Source organism: Mirounga angustirostris, unplaced genomic scaffold (genome assembly GCF_029215605.1).
Source record: "Mirounga angustirostris isolate CCGP_5_RB_7025 unplaced genomic scaffold, mMirAng1.0.hap1 SCAF_7, whole genome shotgun sequence".
Classification (NCBI taxonomy): Eukaryota; Metazoa; Chordata; class Mammalia; order Carnivora; family Phocidae; genus Mirounga; species Mirounga angustirostris.
In genome coordinates, this window is record NW_026991715.1 from 123513184 (window position 1) to 123531072 (window position 17889).

The following is a 17889-nucleotide window of genomic DNA, read 5'->3' on the forward strand; positions in this document are numbered from 1 at the left end:
TGTCAATATTTCCCATTTCAAACAGTCCTAGAATGAATATGTTTCTACACAGAGGGCATGGGCACCTTTAAGTTTACTGAATGTTAGCAAATGGTTCTCCAAAGTCATCATGACAATTTAACCTCTCACCAGCCTGTGTATCAGTTGCCATTTCTCGCCATCATTCTTTTTTTTAAAAAAAAAGATTTTATTTTTATTTATTTGACAGAGAGAGACACAGCCAGAGAGGGAACACAAGCAGGGGGAGTGGGAGAGGGAGAAGCAGGCTTCCCATAGAGCAGGGAGCCTGATGCGGGGCTCGATCCCAGGACCGTGGGACCATGACCTGAGCTGAAGGCAGACGCTTAACGACTGAACCACTCAGGGGCCCTCCTCTCTCCATCATTCATTTTTTTTTTTTTAAAGATTTTATTTATTTTTGACAGAGAGAGAGAGTGTACAAGCAGGGGAAGCAGCAGGCAGAGGGAGAGGGAGAAGCACAAGCAGGCTCCCCGCCCAGCGGGGAGCCCGACACGGGGCTAGATCCCAGGACCGTGGGATCACGACCCGAACCGAAGGCAGATGCTTAACTGTCTGAGCCACCCAGGCGCTCCCTCCATCATTCTTTTTTTTTTTTTAAGATTTTATTTATTTGCGAGAGAGAGAATGAGAGACAGAGAGCATGAGAGGGAGGAGGGTCAGAGGGAGAAGCAGACTCCCTGCTGAGCAGGGAGCCTGATGTGGGACTCGATCCCGGGACTCCAGGATCATGACCTGAGCCGAAGGCAGTCGCTTAACCAACTGAGCCATCCAGGCGCCCTCCCTCCATCATTCTTAAAACAGGTATCATCCAGGTTTACTGAGAGACTTCTGAGAATTTGTTATATGTAAAACCCCACTTCACTGTTGTTTTAATTTTCCTTATTATTACGAAGATGGAACATGTTTTCTTAAGTTTATTGACCATTCAGGCAACCCCTTCTGTAAATCCTTTTCACGTGGTTTGTCCATTTTCTTTAGATCATCTTTTCATGTTGATTTATAGAAAATCATTATCCAATTCTAGGCGTTCTGAGTCGATTACGTGCATTGTGAATTTTATGCTCCCTGGTTTCTTTTTTACTTTATTCTTTTGGTGTCTCTTTTTTATATGGAAGTTTTAAATCTTAATGCCAACAAATTTAAAAACAGGCCTTTTATCATTTTTAATGTCCTTTTAAAGAAGTTATTCCCTACCCCCAGATATTAAAGCTATTTCCTAACCTTTTGCTTTTCACTCAACCTTTTAAAGATTTGATTTTCATGTTTAGGTCTTTAATCATCAAGATTTTATTTATACTTGTGATATGAGGTAGTCACCTAATATATTCCCATGTGGATAACCAATTTAGTACTATTTATTTGCATCTGTTTTTTTTCTCCTACCACTTTCTAATGCCTCCTTGGTCATATGTCTATTTCCCATATATATGTGACTCTGTTTCTAGGCTCCCAATTCTGTCATACTGGACAATACTTTTTATAAGACTCCATGTTTGTTTCTTACGTCTTACTCATCTGCTCTGGATTCATATATCCTTTTGCTCAAGTACATATGCTCTTGCCTACTGTCTAGCAATTTCTACAGTTCTTTAGGATTTCCATTATTACTCTCCTAAACACAACAAGGACCTAAATACAGTGTAATTACCTATAGAACACAACCCTCCAACCCTATTTCTAGTTCTTAAAACTTCTCCTTGGAAGAGATGTATATCATTTTCACTCACATTTAATTGGCCAAAATAAGTCACACATGGTCTTACCTCAGCTAAAAGGACAGACATGTAGGGATGTATAATCGCCATGCATTCGGGGTAATGGCAGAGATGGGTGCCCATTGGAAAAGGAGTAATATATACTAAAATGTATATTGGTCTTTGTGTGACTGAAAACGTCTTCATTTTTACTTAATTCTTAAATGATAGTTTACCTGTGTCTATTTTAAATTGATAGTTACTTTCCTTCAGTGCTTTAAAGACTCACTCCACTGGCTTCTGACTTCAGTTATTGTTGGACGACATGAGCTATCAAATCTGTCATTCTCTGTAAGTGAAATTCTGTCATTCCCTTTAAGATGTTTCTTAATCTTTCTGTTCTGCTGCTTTACTATACTTCATAGAGATGTGAATTTATTTTTATTTATCCTGCTTGGTCCTGAGAGTATCAGTTTAAAGAGGAGCCTACAACATTTTTATAAAGAGCCAAATAGTAAATATTTTAGGCTTTGCAGTCCCTATGATCTCTGTTACAACTATTCAGCTCTACCGCTGTAGCATGAAAGCATCCATAGACAATGCATAAACAAATGGGTATGGCTGTGTTCCAATAAAATTTTATTTATAAAAACATGGCAAGCTGAATTTGGCCCACAGGCCATAGTTGCCTGATTTAAAGATTAATGACATTTTTAATTTTGCAAAATTCTTAGCTATGATTTCCTCAAAACTATTACTCTACCATTTTATCCTTACCATTTTATCCTTCCTAGTTTTTTTGTCTAGAGTCCCTATTAGATAAAAATCCCATGCTGTCCTCCATGATTTTAATTACTCTTCCAAATTTTTTAGCCCTGTGCCTCCCTGTGGTGAATTCTAAATCGGTTTATCAACTTCATCTTTCAATCCACTAAGGTTTACTTCATCTGTGTCCAGGGTGACCAATTTTCTCAGTTTGCCCAGCACTCTCCCAGTTTTAGCACTAAAGTCCTATGTCCCAGAAACTTCTTAGTTCCAGACAGACCAGGATAGTTGTTCACCCTATTCATACCTAATCCAGGTTTTAACCCATATACTGAATTTTTGTTTCAATGATTAAGTTTTTATTTCCAATTTTGAATTGGTTGTTTTCACCTGTTTTTACTTACTATCTGCCTATTTTGTTTCAAATGTTCATATATTCTCCTATGGATGTTATTCATATATTTGTTTCTTGATGACTCCTGAATCTGGAAAGTCATTTTCAGATTGCTCTATTATTTTAATTGAAGGTAAACCCATTTTTTAATTGTTGATTTTGTTAGGTCTTTATTTCTTATTCGTAGTTTTCTTCCCATATTTTGGAATTTTGTGTTGTAGACCCATTTTGAAAGGTTTTTTTGTTGACTGGCTCATCTTTTCATCCTAACTGCCTTCTCTAGTATTGCGCTCCTCTCTACTACTTCTTCCTGAGGACCCCAGCCCAGAACCAGCTCTACATTGACAGCTGCATGACCAGGCTCACAGTAATACTACCCATTTAGCATATTCATTCCTAAGTCAGCTGGCACCTTGGCCCAGGCTCTGGCTCTGGGACTGTGTCTAGCCCAGGCTTTCTCAATTTCAGCACTTTTGGGCCTTGCACAATATTTAGCAGCATCTTTGGTCATTACCTACTGGATGTCAGTAGTACCCCTGTCCCCTTCGTTGTGACAACAGACAAAGCATTTCCAGATATTATCATCCCCAGTTGAGAACTGCTGGTCTATCCTAAGGCAATTCTTAGTGGCAGATCATTTGGTCTCTTTCCGTAAAGCTAGGATTTTTTAAAAAAACCGTATCTGTCCTTGCCCTTGGCTTCAAAGAGTGACCCTAGTTCAGGTTTTCAGGTTACCCTACAGAGGCTGAACTAACAAATGCTTTCATAACCTGAACCAACAGCCCAACTCACCTGCCCACTAGTTTCACTCACAGCCATGTGTTTCTGTTCTGTTTCTGATATAGAAGTTTACCTTTAAATTTTCTTAATTTATATTTTACCTATCTCTACTTGACATACGGTTAGGGCAGTGAGAGAGCCACAAAACTTTATTTTATTGACCAGAAGATGATTCCTCTTCTTTTTCTCTTTTCCATCACTTCCCTTTAACTTCATATCTTTCTTTTTCCCTTTCCCCCTTCATCCTGGATCTGTGGTATAGGACAAATCAACAAAGTGGAGGAAATGTGTCATCAGGGTTGATGAGCTACTGGGAGAATTAGTCCAGTGTCTCCTGGGGCTCCACCACCCCCCTTTACTCCTATCCCAACCTATTAAGACAGTGGTTCTCAAAGTGTGCTTCCTAAACCAGCAGCATCAACATTACCTGGGAACTTAATGGAAATTCTTGGGTTCTACCCAAGTCTGACCAAACAAGTTTTAGGAATGGGACCCAGCCCCTTGTGTGTTAGCAAGCCCTCCAGGTGATTCTGATGCATACTAAAGTTTGAGGTCTCCTGCACCAAGACTTAGCTAAAGAGGTTTGAACCAATGGTTCTCAGCCTGGCTGCACGTTGGAATCGCCTGTTAAACTTTATTTTTTTTTTTTCGCCTGTTAAACTTTAAATTACACTGTTATGTGAGCCACTCCTCCGAAGATTCTGATTCAGCTCAGGTGGGTTGCAGGTCCCTTTACCGTTTAAACTCCCCTAAATGATTCAAATATCCAGTCCAAGTTGATATTACTTATTCATGTCCTGCTCACCCATTTTGATTATCACTTATGCCAACTCTTACCCAGTATTTCAGGAATTCTCCATGAAAATGAGTAAACTTTCAGTGAACAAAATCTAAAATAAATCTTGTCTGGAGGCGGACTTCCTGGGTTTGAATCTCAGTGTTGCCCATTATCAGCCATGTGACTTTGAACAATTTACCTCCTCTGTGCCTCAGTTTCCTCATGTGTAAAAAGGATGAATAACTATACCTACCTACTAGGGTTGTTGCAAGGATTACATTGGTTTATCTATGAATATCTTCAGAATAATGCCTGTCACACAACAAAAGCTATACAAAATTGCTCTGAAATATTTATTTCGTAAGTAAAACATGCAAAACACCTTCAAAATAAACTTAAGTGAAAATAAGTGTTTTGAGAAGGAAAATTTTAAAAAGCATTTATAGAATGTTTCTGGTTTTTTTTTTTCATATTGGAACCTTTGCTTTAGAAGACCCACTTTTTCCCCAAAATGTTATATGCTCTTTAAAAAGATTGATTCAGTAAAAATTAACTTCATTAACATTTTTAGAATTTTACTATGTTTTTTAACATCAGCTAGTGGAATTGTAAAACCTGAGCTCAGAATCACTGTCCTATAGTCAGATTTGAGTTTCACAAACTGATAGGCCAACAATAAATTCAACCCTTATGTAAATCCTGGCAGAGGTTAAAAGTGGAATTGAAATAAACATCTGCCAAATTTGATCTATGACACTGAAAGAATTTGTGTGAAATACAGTGAAAGCGTTTTAATAAGATAGGTATTTGGGAGGTTTAACTTAAATGAATATATTTTGTTATGTGAATGTCTGGACATAGTCCAAAGAACTACCAGCAATTTTATCATTGCAACTTTGAAAGACAAATAGTTGTGTTTACTTTATCACAAGAGGACATTCACCCGAAAAAACTAATTTTATCACATGTACCCACAACAGCATGAGACGGCATTTCAGGGCTGGGTGGAGTTTTTTTAATAGCAGAACACAGCTACCCCAACGCAATAGGGCTGAGATACATACTGTTTAAATTAGCTACCTAGGGTGTGGGGGAGCGAGGGAATTTCCAAACTATCGGTTGTTACTTATCAAGCAAACAAAGAGAAGGTTGTGAGGGTGGAATTTTTGTAGCTTGGGATTTCGAAGCAAAATCCACCTGTAGCTACTGATTATACAGAGCCTAGGTGGTTTCAGCTCTCAGCAAATGTAGAAGCCAGCCAACTTAAGCAAGCATTGATTGACTTTGATAAGCAGGTCATGCAGAGAGGGAGGAAATTCTAGAAAGTAGCCAGAATAACCATGTCTTCAGGATTAATTAGGCAAGAAAACCCAGATATAACTTCTCTAGGTCTTGACACATCTACGTCCTTACTTTTTCACTCTTCTTCCCTTCCACATGGTAAATCCTCCTATTTAACTTGTAAGCCACACACATCAAAGAAAAGAAAAAAGAAAAGAAAGGAAAGGAAAGGAAAGGAAGGAAGGAAGGAAGGAAGGAAGGAAGGAAGGAAGGAAGGAAGGAAGGGAGGGAGGGAGGGAGGGAAGGAGAGAGAGAGAGAGAGAGAGAGAAAGAAAGAAAGAAAGAAAGAAAGAAAGAAAGAAAGAAAGAAAGAAAAAGAAGGAAGGAAGAAGGAAGGAAAGAAGGAAGGAAGGAAAGAAGGAAAGAAGGAAAGAAAGAAAGAAAGAAAGAAAGAAAGAAAGAAAGAAAGAAAGAAAGAAAGAAAGAAAAAGAAGGAAGGAAGAAGGAAGGAAAGAAGGAAGGAAAGAAAGGAAGGAAGGAAGGAAGGAAGGAAGGAAGAAAGAAAGAAAGAAAGAAAGAAAGAAAGAAAGAAAGAAAGAAAGAAGAAAGGAAGGAAGGAAAGAAAGAAAGAAAAAGAAAGAAAGAAAGAAAGAAAGAGGGAAAGAAAGAAAGAGAGAAAGAAAGAAAGAAAGAAAGAGAGAAAAAGGAAGGAAGGGAGAAAGGAAGGAAGGAAGGAAGGAAGAAAGAAAGAAAGAAAGAAAGAAAGAAAGAAAGAAAGAAAGAAAGAAAGGAAGGAAGGGAGAGAGAGAGAGAGAGAAAGAAGGAAGGAAGGAAGGAAGGAAGGAAGGAAGGAAGGAAGGAAGGAAGGAAGGAAGGAAAGAAAGAAAGAAAGAAAGAAAGAAAGAAAGAAAGAAAGAAAGAAAGAAAGAAAGAAAGAAAGAAAGAAAAAGTCCTGCCAGGACATTCCTAAGAAATGATGGTATACCTACTCTTTGATCAGTGAGAACACTGGTTTCTCTCCTCTTTCAGGGTTCATTACAGACAGTAAATCCAGACATGAGGGAATATTGCTTTCTTGGGCAAGTAACTTGCAAAAACTAGACACATAGCACATTTTTGCATTTGTAGTATCTACACTACTGTTTCCATTGTTAAAGTCTGCACTGAACTGAACAGCTATGGACCCTGCAATTATAAATACTTTAAGAGAAGGATTTGATTTAACAGTGTACTATTTTAATTATTCTAGTAAATTTGCCCTAGACCCATGGGGAAGACTAAAGAGAAATGATGGTTACAATAAAGGGCTCTTGGAACCAGTAGGCTGAGACTAGAAGCCTTGCCCCAACTGAAAATTCTGTTTTCTCAAGCTCTCTGGGTAGCTTTGTTTCTCCTTGCTGCGTCCCTACAAGGAGGCTTGGCCAGTCTCCATTACCAGATCCATTTGATTTCTTACATGAGATACCCATTTTTTAATGTTACCTGCTTGGTTCCTGGAAACACTGGAATTGGTGATCCCGGATTAGATAGTTTCCCTTTCTGTCTTTAATATTTTATGAGTTAAACAAATTACACAGTTCTGGATATATAGAAAGAGTCAGGGTAAGGTTTGGTAAACCTTGCCTTCTGGGTAGGCAGCTGATTTTGGACATGTATGGTTTAGAAACAGTGTCTAGGTATAAGAAACATGATCAGATTTAAATGCATAACAGCCTACTGGGGGTTTCTGAACTAGTCTTGAGTTGCATGGGGGTGCAGGGGTGGGGGAAGGTTGTTAAAAATTTAGTATTAAATAGGGTATTGGTTTATGCAATTTACTCTGAAATTCATCAAAAAACAAAGGCTGTGATAAAGCAAAGAATAGCAAAATGCTAACAATTAAAGCATCTAGGTTGAGTATATTGATGTTCACTTTCAACTTCAATTTCAACTTTTGGTTTTTTGGGGTTTTTTTTAAAGATTTATTTATTTATTTGAGAGAGAGAATGAGAGACAGAGAGCATGAGCGTGAGGAGGGTCAGAGGGAGAAGCAGACTCCCCGCTGAGCAGGGAGCCCGATGCGGGACTCGATCTCGGAACTCCAGGATCATGACCTGAGCTGAAGGCAGTCGCTTAACCAACTGAGCCACCCAGGCGCCCAATTTCAACTTTTGGATATGCTTGTAATTTTTCATAATAAAAAGCAGGGGGGAAAGTTTAAGTGTCACATAGACTGGATACACCGAGCTGGAAATTTCACTACAATACTCCATGCTCTATACTCTTGGCCCGTGCATTCATACAGCCTGTTTATCCACTATATATCAGCACATAACCTCTTTCCTCTAAATGTAACTATCTTTATCATTTTCCTCTCTTGTAAATATGAGATGCTCGATGATGATCTTTTTTTTTTTTTCCAAAAAAATACAGGAAAATGTAGAGAGAGTAAAAATCCCACCATGCAAAGAAAACCACTGTTAACATTTTAGGAAACACTTTTCTCGCTGTATCACTAGACAAAGTATGAGACCTTTCTTTGCCCCTGTCATAGCTGTACTTGCGTGACTTCACTTTCAGGTTGGCCACACCGGCTCTGACACTTCCTTTTATCCATGGCTCCAACCTTTTCAAGAAAGTTCTCACTTTTCACTGTCTCCCCACTCTTAATCACCCTTGATTTGCTGTGTCCTGCCTTCAGAATTTCTCTCGTCAATGCCTTGAAATGTTCAGAAAGCCCCTTTGACATTCCAGTGTATCTTCTCCCCAATTATTTTGCTTTCCACCATGCTATCTTGTGTACCCTAAGCTTCATATTTGCTACTGGACTCGCAATTTTGTAGAGTCCGATCTGATTAAGGCAAAACCATCCTTCTGACTTAATAAGTAACGACACAATTGCAAACGAAATTCTCACTCTAGATAGAAATGAGGATATCCAGGCCAATCCACTTCTGTTTAATTATGGAAAACACAGAGATTATAATTGTAACACCCAGAATTCTTAGTTCAGAAAACATAAGCCAACCTCACATCATGCAGTTTGCACTTAGATTTTGTCACTGCTGCTTCCCACAGGTTCACAATGAGTGCTTGGCAGTCTCTAAAGAGGAGGGAACGTTCTGGCTCTCCAGATGAGTTTTGGCAATGTTAATGGACATTTTTATTTTGTGGGAATAAAACTAGGTTTTTGTTCTTTAAAAAGTAAAAAGAGGTATTCATACTAATATCTGAGAGGTATCTTTATTATATATGCTTCAAGGAGTTTTCATAAGTTCACTTTCTTGCATCGTAAATTTTATAAGCCTTTTCCTGATATTTTTTAAAGATTTATTTATTTATTTGAGAGAGAGAGAGAGAGTATGAACGAAAGGGGCAGAGGGAGAGGGAGACATAAAATCTTAAGCAGACTCCAAGCTGAGTGCAGAGCCCTATGCAGGGCTCCATTCCACGACCCTGAGATCACAGCCTGAGCCTCAGGGTCATGAGATCTAGCCCCACGTCAGCCTCCACGCCCAGCACAGAGCCTGCTTAAGATTCTCTCGCTCTCTCCCTCTGCCCCTCCTGTCCCCCTCTAAAAAAACTTTAAAATTTTTTAAAAATTAAAAATAAAAACCAACACCTTTTTGGATAAATACTGTAGTCTGTCCTCTGCTGATTTTCCTTCTTAACTCTACAGTCCCTTTGAAATTTATTCTGACACATGTAAGAAGTAAATGTGAAGTTAAAATAATATCTATTTAATATTTTCTTTCCCTATTTTTGTTATCTTTAGATTAGCATATATTATGGCTCTCTTTTGAGCCATCTATATTTTTTTTGTAGTATCATACATTCACAATTATTATTTTACAATATATTCTAATATTGAATAGGGCTAATCTCCTCCATCCCCTTCCATCATTGCTCTTCTTTTTCACAATATCCATTGATGTCCTTCTCTACATATTTTTTCTAAACAAAGTTTACAAATTTATTAAGTTCTTTAAAAATTCCAGTTGTGATTCTGATCGCCATTCTTTCAGTATCAAAAACTAAAAGTAAAAAAGACTAGTATATAGTATCCAGATTTCCTTTTTAGCACTGCTCTGTATAGAGTTCTATTTACTGCTGCACTGGGGAGATGTCTCTGCCTACTCAAGTAACCTACATGTTCTCGGGGCGACTCTTTACAGCAAGGCATAGTCTGGTTGAGGAGTAGAGAGCAGCTTACACAGAGAAGGAAGTCATCTCCCAGTAAAACTGTGGTGCCACTTAAAGCTGGCTAACCTAGCAAACCAATCAGTCACTGGGGACGAAAGCATTCCTTACTTTATTTTTGTTGTTGTTGCTGTGTTATTGTCATGTAACTTCATTTTTCCCTTAAAGTGGCTATAGAGGTAAAATTAAGGTGCTCAGAAATGTGTGTTCCTCAGACGTTCATTAAGCAATTCCTTTAAGAACAAATTCTAATTCTTAATCTGTCAAGAATTACTCTTGAAAACCATGAGCATGCTTTTGAGTGAGATATATTCATCTATTTGGAATGTAAAAGATTTTCCTAATATAAACTTCTTAAAAGGTGGCTATAAATCATCATTTGAAACTCTTCCATTGAAGGGATGACTAATCCATTAAATTGCAAAATGGAACACTCCCAAATCACATGATTCTATCTTAAAGCGGTTACCACCTAGTTTCTTTATTAAGGTGGCTTAAGGATAAAACTTTTGTATGTTTCAAGACTGCTCATTCCATAAAGCTCTCGGGTCCCTCGTCATAAGTCCACCATTTTTGTTTTCACATACCCTAAAAGCAGAACTCTGTTTCATTTTAAGAGGTTATCTAGCAACTTTCCAACCCTCACAGCATGAAGTTCACCCAAGAAATTTGGGCAGAGATCACCTCACGGGTGACTAGACAGGATCTCACCTGCCCTTCCACCCCCAGATAAAGTGATTGCTGGACTATGTCATTTACAAGGTGAGCTAAGGACCAAATTATCTTCTCACTTATAAGTAATCCTAATACTTAACACCAAAAGAAAAACCAAGACCATGAAAAGTCATAGCTATCACCTCACTTAATCATATTCCAAAAAGGGTAGTTTCAGACACTTAAGGGGTGATTTTTTGTTCTGTTTTAGGAAATCTATTCTGAGCAACTTCCCAAAAATGCCTCCTAATTGCCAAACTCTATGGAATCGTTTTACTGTGCTTAATTACATTTGAAAATCGTCCTTTGATTCTTGCCTGGTTCTCCTCTCTGTGCCTGTAACAATTCCTTCTCAGCTCCCTTTGAACTTACGCCTTTTGTGTGGTGATACGCAAGGTAGCCGTCTTTGCCTTCCTTCCGCTCTCACTCTGCCCGGGTATTCTCTGTCACTCTCAAGGCTTCAGCCACGACCCCCCTTCCGATGACTCACATGACTGGCAGCTCAAATACCACCTGACCCAAACTGAAGTCATCATCCTTCTCCAAATCTGTTCTTCCTTCTATATTCTATAACCCGGTCAATGCAGCCACCCTCTCTCCAGTCACCCAAACCTTATACGTCTACACCATGTAATATTTCCCCACTGCCGCCAGGGCCCTGCCACCCAGCTTAAAAGCACATACACATTCCCTCCTCTCTAACTATATTTAACAGACTACACTCCGAATTCAGACCCTTATCCTCTTTGACTGGAGGATTATACTTTTGCAACTCACATTCCTTAAATTCGTCATGACTTTGCTACTAGAACGGTCTTTCTAAAGCACATATCTAATTAGGCAGCTTTCTGGCCTCAAACCCTTCAGATAGCTCCTAGTGGCCTAGCAGAGGGGTCAGCAAACTATGGTCTGTGGGCCAAATCCAGCCCATTGCCAGTTTCCACAAATAAAATGTTGTTGGAACACAGCCACACTTCTCATTTATGTACCGTCTAATGGTTGATCTCAGGCTACGACAGCAGAGTTGTATAGTTTCAGCCAAGACTATGTGGTCCCCAAAGCCAAAAATATTTACGATCTGACCCTTTACAGAAAACGTTTTCTGAAACCTGGCCTAGTGGATACGGTCTGAACTCTGTGTTACGACACGTTCTTTCAGTGCAACCTCTGTGTCCAGGCTTAGCTCTTGCCACACACACACACCCTTAAACCTTATACTCTAACAGTGCTTGTCTGCTTGCTGTTTCCCAGCATGGTCCAACAGAAATCTCTGTTGAGGATGGAGCCGTCGTATGCCTCCGCTTCTAGCACAATAGCCATGGCCCCATGTGGCTGTTGAGCGATTAAAATATGGCTGAATTTCAAATTTTATTTGATTTTATTTGACATACATTTAATTAACACACATGTTTAATTGTGTTTAAGTTTAAGTAACATAAATTTAAACTTAAAGAGCCACATGTGGGCTACGACATTGGACAATGCAGCACTGGACTGTGTCACCAATGGTCTCTCTGTTCCTTCTAGGGGAGTATTTTAAATATTTAGTATACCCTGTCCATCTGGGAAACATTGATATTTCAACAGTTAACTTAAGGGTCACCCTTGCTAAGGAGGCTTTTCAAACTCCCAAGTCCCTGCCTGCCCCAAAAGAACTGGGCATTCTTCTTTCAGTGTTTTCACTGTGCCATCCTATTACCAGGAAACTTCTGTTTTACCCCAACCAGAATATCAGTTCCTGAATGCAGATCCCTGTTTGATTTGTTTCTGCTTTTTAAAAGCTCCTAATCCAGTGCCTTGTTAATTAATATTGGTCAAATTGATTGATTGGTGTCACATTCAGAGTTTTTTCAACATGCAAATCACTTTCCTTCATTTCTCGTTCTTTGACAAATGAAGAATGACCTCTCACACAAGTGCTGAGATATCCTAGGAACCCCTCGTCCTCTCCCCCTCCCCATTAGATGTTGACTTCTCTCTGGAAAAAAAATAACCGATCCCCTTAGCAACCTGATTTTGTTCACACATTTTTAAAGTTCACTTTAATAATAGCATCTTTGATACTTAGGGTCAAAAATGCCGCATTCTTCTACAAGTTGTAAAGAGGAATCCATGACCATTCTGCCAAACCTACTTGTTTGACCTCTATGAAATTTGTTAAATCTGCTTTTTTTTTTTAGAACACACTGATTTTTTGTGGCTTATGTAAACCCTCAGCTATGGCAGCTAACTTGTTTTTTATTTAGCCTTAACAACGTTTAGTATTATCTATTTAAAGGACAATAGAAAGCTCTATGGTTTAAGTTTTCTACAGATAGGAACCCAGCTTGTTGAACTGTGCATGTGGCATAAACAACAATCAACAGCCTTTGAAAGGAGAAGCCAAAGAATATTGGTATCAGTTCTGAGAAAATTTGAGAAATCTAGCCCCGTCAGGTGGGTTTCAAAGTCAGCCAAGAATCTAAAACTACACATGTTTACAGCGTTCAGAGTATCAAAGCAAAGCTTCCATACACTTCCTTTTTGAAATTCCAACTTAAATATTGACAATTTTTAGTAGCTCTTTTTTGCTTGTGTAGAATCAAGAGCTCTTTAAGCTTGTGTAAAATCAAGAGCTCTTTAAGCTAAATTACTTCAAAATGCTTTATGCTTTCTCAAAACTGACATGTTTTAAATAGTTAAGGTTTAAAATCAGATGATTTTGATCCATTTCAAGTGGTTTTTTTTCATTGCTTTAATATCTTATTTATACTCTTAATACCTTAACCCTGTCGGATCAGGGAATGTGGAAAAGAAGGCTAAGATAATGAATGACGAGGGCTCTATGATGTATCTGATCGCTTCTCTTTCATCTTCCTACCAAGTAGGCAGTGTTGCCCATTCACACCCCTGGGATCATCTGTCTGGCAGATTTGCACAATGGTTGTGAGCAGTCGGCAGAGCTAATCTGTGTGCCTTTCCAAATTCTACTTTTTCCTACCTGCTTTACCCCGGTCAAGCTACTTCACCTCAGTGGCTTAATTTTCCTCTCTGTAAAGTAGGGGGCAATTTTCCTCTCTGTAAAGTAGGGAGCCTCTCCCTTGTGCGTGCTCATGGATGTCAAATGAGCCCGTGTTTTAGGAAAGCATGTGGCGCTGTGCCTACCACAGGAAAGGAGCTCACGGGATGTTTGCTGTTTTATTTGTTATTTAAAATGCTTTGACCCTCAATGAAAATGTTTTTAAACTGTAGTTTAAAACCAAAAGGATCTGAATTCCTTCAAAATGGTTTTGAGGGGCTCAAAAATCTTATTTAAAGGTGAGCAAACACCTACTCTCTAACAATGCTTAGAAACATCTGGATTTCTCTGGGGATATGCAAAAAGGAAAGAACCAAATTTCTTCAGTTAGTGTGAATCAGCCTGGGGCTGGGAAAATGAGGACAGCTGTGGAGTGCTTCCCCCTGACTCCTGAGCCCCCAGACCATGGGCAGAGAGCAGGGACCCCTTTAGTTAGGAGTAATTTTCCTCTTGTTGCATCTGAGCAACCCAAGAAGCTTGCTTTGACTCCATCTAGGCTGTTGGACCAAATTCCCAAAACCTTAGAAGAAAAAATACAGGAAAGCACACTCGGAGCTTACAAACGGAAATCTTGCCAAAGCATCAAACCTTCAGACACTTACGAGTCCCAACTTTTCTAAAAGCACAGTATGGCTCTGGCATATTCTAGATGCTCAACAAATTGTTTGGTGAATGAGGTTTGCTAAAACTCGCTGTAGACAGATTTACTGCCCCATGTGATAGACTGAAAAATGCTGAGGTATCGACATACAAAGAAAAATGCCTCTAAGTGTACTTTTAGGGCAAGAAATGTCCAAAATAAATGATATTTTATACAAGTTATATTTCTATTCCTTTATTTGGAGAGACTTTCTTTTTAAATGGTAGTCCTTACCGTTCCGGCTGCTAATCTGGAGACGGGAGTCCAGTTTATTGAATTGTGCCAAAACTATGAATTTGTATCCTTTTTATATCGAACAGTCTTGGAATAAGAGCCTAAAGGCAAATAGAAAACTGGTCTCCATTTGTAAATACAAACGAAAGGTTTTATCATGTGTCAAAATGAGGTGGAGATAAATTTTTCATGTATATGCTATAGAATGTTGGAAAGTATTATCAGTTGTGCAGAGCCAAATAAAGATATATGGAATGGAAAACCTTTTAAATATTTCAGAAACTAGTATCCGGGAACCATAAACCATTAGGCAAGAGAGTGATCATTTTTGAAAGTCATCCTTTTGAGGAGTATTTAAACTTTAAGACCTATTTTTTGTGTGTGGCATTGTCCCATATCGACACAATTGTATGAGGTAGGTACTATTCCCATCAGTATTCCCACTTCCAGATGGGAAAATTGAGGCACAGAGAAGTCACTTGCCCAAACTCTCACAGCTAACGTTCAAACGTAGGGAGTCTGGCCCCGAGGTCCAGGCTTGAAACCCCTGTGTCATTTGCCTTGAATGGGATGATGTTTCTCCATTCTGTTCCTGGCCATGCCTCTATCACAGGACTCAGTAACATGAACATCTTTCCTTTCAGTTCATATAAATCTATAACATCTTTTTAATAGGTAAATGCTATTCCTTTGTCTAGATATACCACGTGTTGCCTCACCTGTTTCCTACCTATGGACTTTGAATTTTTACTTTTCTACTATAAAAGCCACTTTCTACTCTCAGAACTATTGCTTGTGTGACATCAGAGAGGAACCATGTGAAAGAGTGTGTAAACAGGGCGCCTGGGTGGCTCAGTTGGTTAAGCGACTGCCTTCGGCTCAGGTCATGATCCTGGAGTCCCGGGATCGAGTCCCGCATCGGGCTCCCTGCTCGGCAGGGAGTCTGCTTCTCCCACTGACTCTCCTCCCTCTCATGCTCTCTGTCTCTCATTCTCTCTCTCTCAAATAAATAAATAAAATCTTTAAAAAAAAAAAAAAAAGAGTGTGTAAACAGTATAACTTAGAGCTCCCGTGGGAGGAAATGACATTTTCATTTCTCCTAGGAAGGAGTTGTGTGATAGGAGCTCAGAAGGTTTAGGATATTGTTACGGAAAAATTAGCCAATCGTGCCAACTTACCATTATGCTACAAAATGGAATTGACAGACAAGAGCCCCAAGCTAAATTATTATCACACAGTTCTCTTTATTGGATAACATATGCCCACCTCATTTGCTGGTTTTCATACAAGGGAAAATAGAGTTCTTTTACTTGGGCTTTAAAAATCTCCAACCTCACTGTTGAGGAGACAGAGTGATGAGCTCCTGGGACAACTCTCAGGTGACAGCCTCTCTGCCGCAGGAGCCCCTTTCCATCGGTCTCGAAACTTCACCCCCTATTTTGGAGTTTTCTCATCCTTATTCCCTGGCTCACCCGTCCACCACACAAGGAGGTACATTGCTCTGCTTTTTCTGCATGTATGAGACATGGACAAAACAGAACAGAAGAAAAAAAAAAACAAACTTGTTCTTTCTTCCCTTGGCACACCAGAGTTGCTATGAAATTTCTAAAACAAACAAAAAACAAACAAAAAAACCACAGTAGAACTAAACAAAACACCCCTCTCCAAGTCTTACCACATACTCGTCTTTGAAGGAGGACCTATAATAGCTCTTAAGTCTGTTTACCAAGCCTGTTTGTCCTCATCCCGCCTGCACATCCCGACCCAAAAGCCCCGTCTCTCAGGTGTTCCTTGGAACGGCTCCTTTTTCTACCTTCTTGCGCCAAGGGCCTGTAGGACCACTCGAGACAGCAGAGAATTCCCCCCTAGAACCCATTCAGAATAACCCTTTTAACCAACCATAGCCTCATTCTTGCTTCTCTCTCAGAGAACCCTGACAAGTTATGTTCTCCATCCCCTCTACCTCAGTCTCCTGGAATGCACATGCCACACAAACATTGACAAATATTGATTAACTACCTGCTTAATGCAGAGATTTATGGGGATTATGACCATATGTCTCATTATGGGTTGGGAAAATATAACCGTACAGCTTAGAGGAACCCCCACCCCGTTCATGCACGCACATACACTTTTTAATTGTGGTGGAACAGAAGCAGGCTTTTTATAATGAACTGTGGATTCTAGCCTTGGACAGTTTCAAGAAAATTGTTGAAATAGATTGAAAAGAGAAACTTGGAGGCAACCTAAGAGGGTTGGGATGATTTCAACTGAAGATAAAGTAGTTTTACAGTTTTCGGAATATGAAACAGTGTAAGGAGTTCTGAAGGCTCTCAGAAGCGTATCCTCCGGACGACTGAAAAACCTGTGGAGAATACGGCCAAGAGCAAACCTAATGCAAAATCCTCAGCCTGATAAAACTTCCTTTTGGGCTCTGCTGTCTGTTTACTAGAGACTTGCACTTTAAATAACAAATTCTCTGAACAAAGGTTATCCATAGGGGCCCTCCAGCAAAAAGGAGAGCTTTAACTGAGGCAGGGTGAATTCAGAGGAACCAAAACAATAAGGCCCCTTTCCACCGCACCTGCTTTTCAAATAAGGTAGATCTCTCCCTGGCAAGTGCTCTGGATCACACGCCACACAACCCTCCGGTTGTGTGGTGTGCAACCGACTCAGCTGTCCTTGTTCCTTGGCCTACACGGGGCCACCTTAGAAATGAGGAGGAAAAAGGCAACAGTATGGAACACCACCCCTACTCCCAACCGTGACCTCATTTCCCTCCCTTTTTACTACCTCTCCACCACTTTTGGTTTTGAGAAACAAGAAAAAGGGGGAAGTAGAAGACAAGGAGATGGGAAGGAACAGGAAGGTTGGCGAGGTGGAGGTGGGGCAGTGGATAAGCTGACCTGGGGTCAGAGAGCTCCAAACCCAGGGAACTGAAGTTTATGTCCCTTTCTACTTTGTCCATCTCCCAGAACCCAAAATCAGGGAGACCCTGGGGTGGTGACACTTTCCTTAGAGTGATCCACTTCTGCCCAAGGCTTCCTAAGCAAGAGGGGCTGCCCGAACAGGCACTTGCTGTTCTCCCACACACACCAGAAATCTTCAGCCTTCTCCACACCGTAGAGTGGTTTTCACGTGTTAGGAGGGGAAGTGGTTTGAAAGCTCAGCTGTTGGAGGCAAGAGGTAAATAAAACAAAGCCCCACCCTGATACACTCAGCTTTTCAATGGGTTTATTAAGCCCCTCTAAATGATGTTACTTACTTTGGGTTTGTTTCGTTATTTTGGATAAGCCACTGGACGCGCTTCCTCCTGATTCGGTGGAGCTATTGTAGAAATTACGTACAAAT

General features: G+C 39.8%; 1 protein-coding gene and 1 long non-coding RNA gene across 3 annotated transcripts in view; one reads left to right on the forward strand and one right to left on the reverse strand.

Annotated features, from left to right (window-relative positions):
* LOC135365443 (uncharacterized) overlaps positions 1 to 11041 on the reverse strand; it is a 66927-nt gene extending 55886 nt beyond the window's left edge. For both annotated transcript variants that reach the window (XR_010413307.1, XR_010413308.1), the window contains exon 1: positions 10979 to 11041. This is a non-coding gene — a long non-coding RNA (uncharacterized LOC135365443). The remainder of the gene's footprint in view (positions 1 to 10978) is intronic.
* FYB1 (FYN binding protein 1) overlaps positions 1 to 17889 on the forward strand; it is a 155308-nt gene that overhangs the window by 8847 nt on the left and 128572 nt on the right. The gene's annotated exons all lie outside the window — the stretch shown is intronic.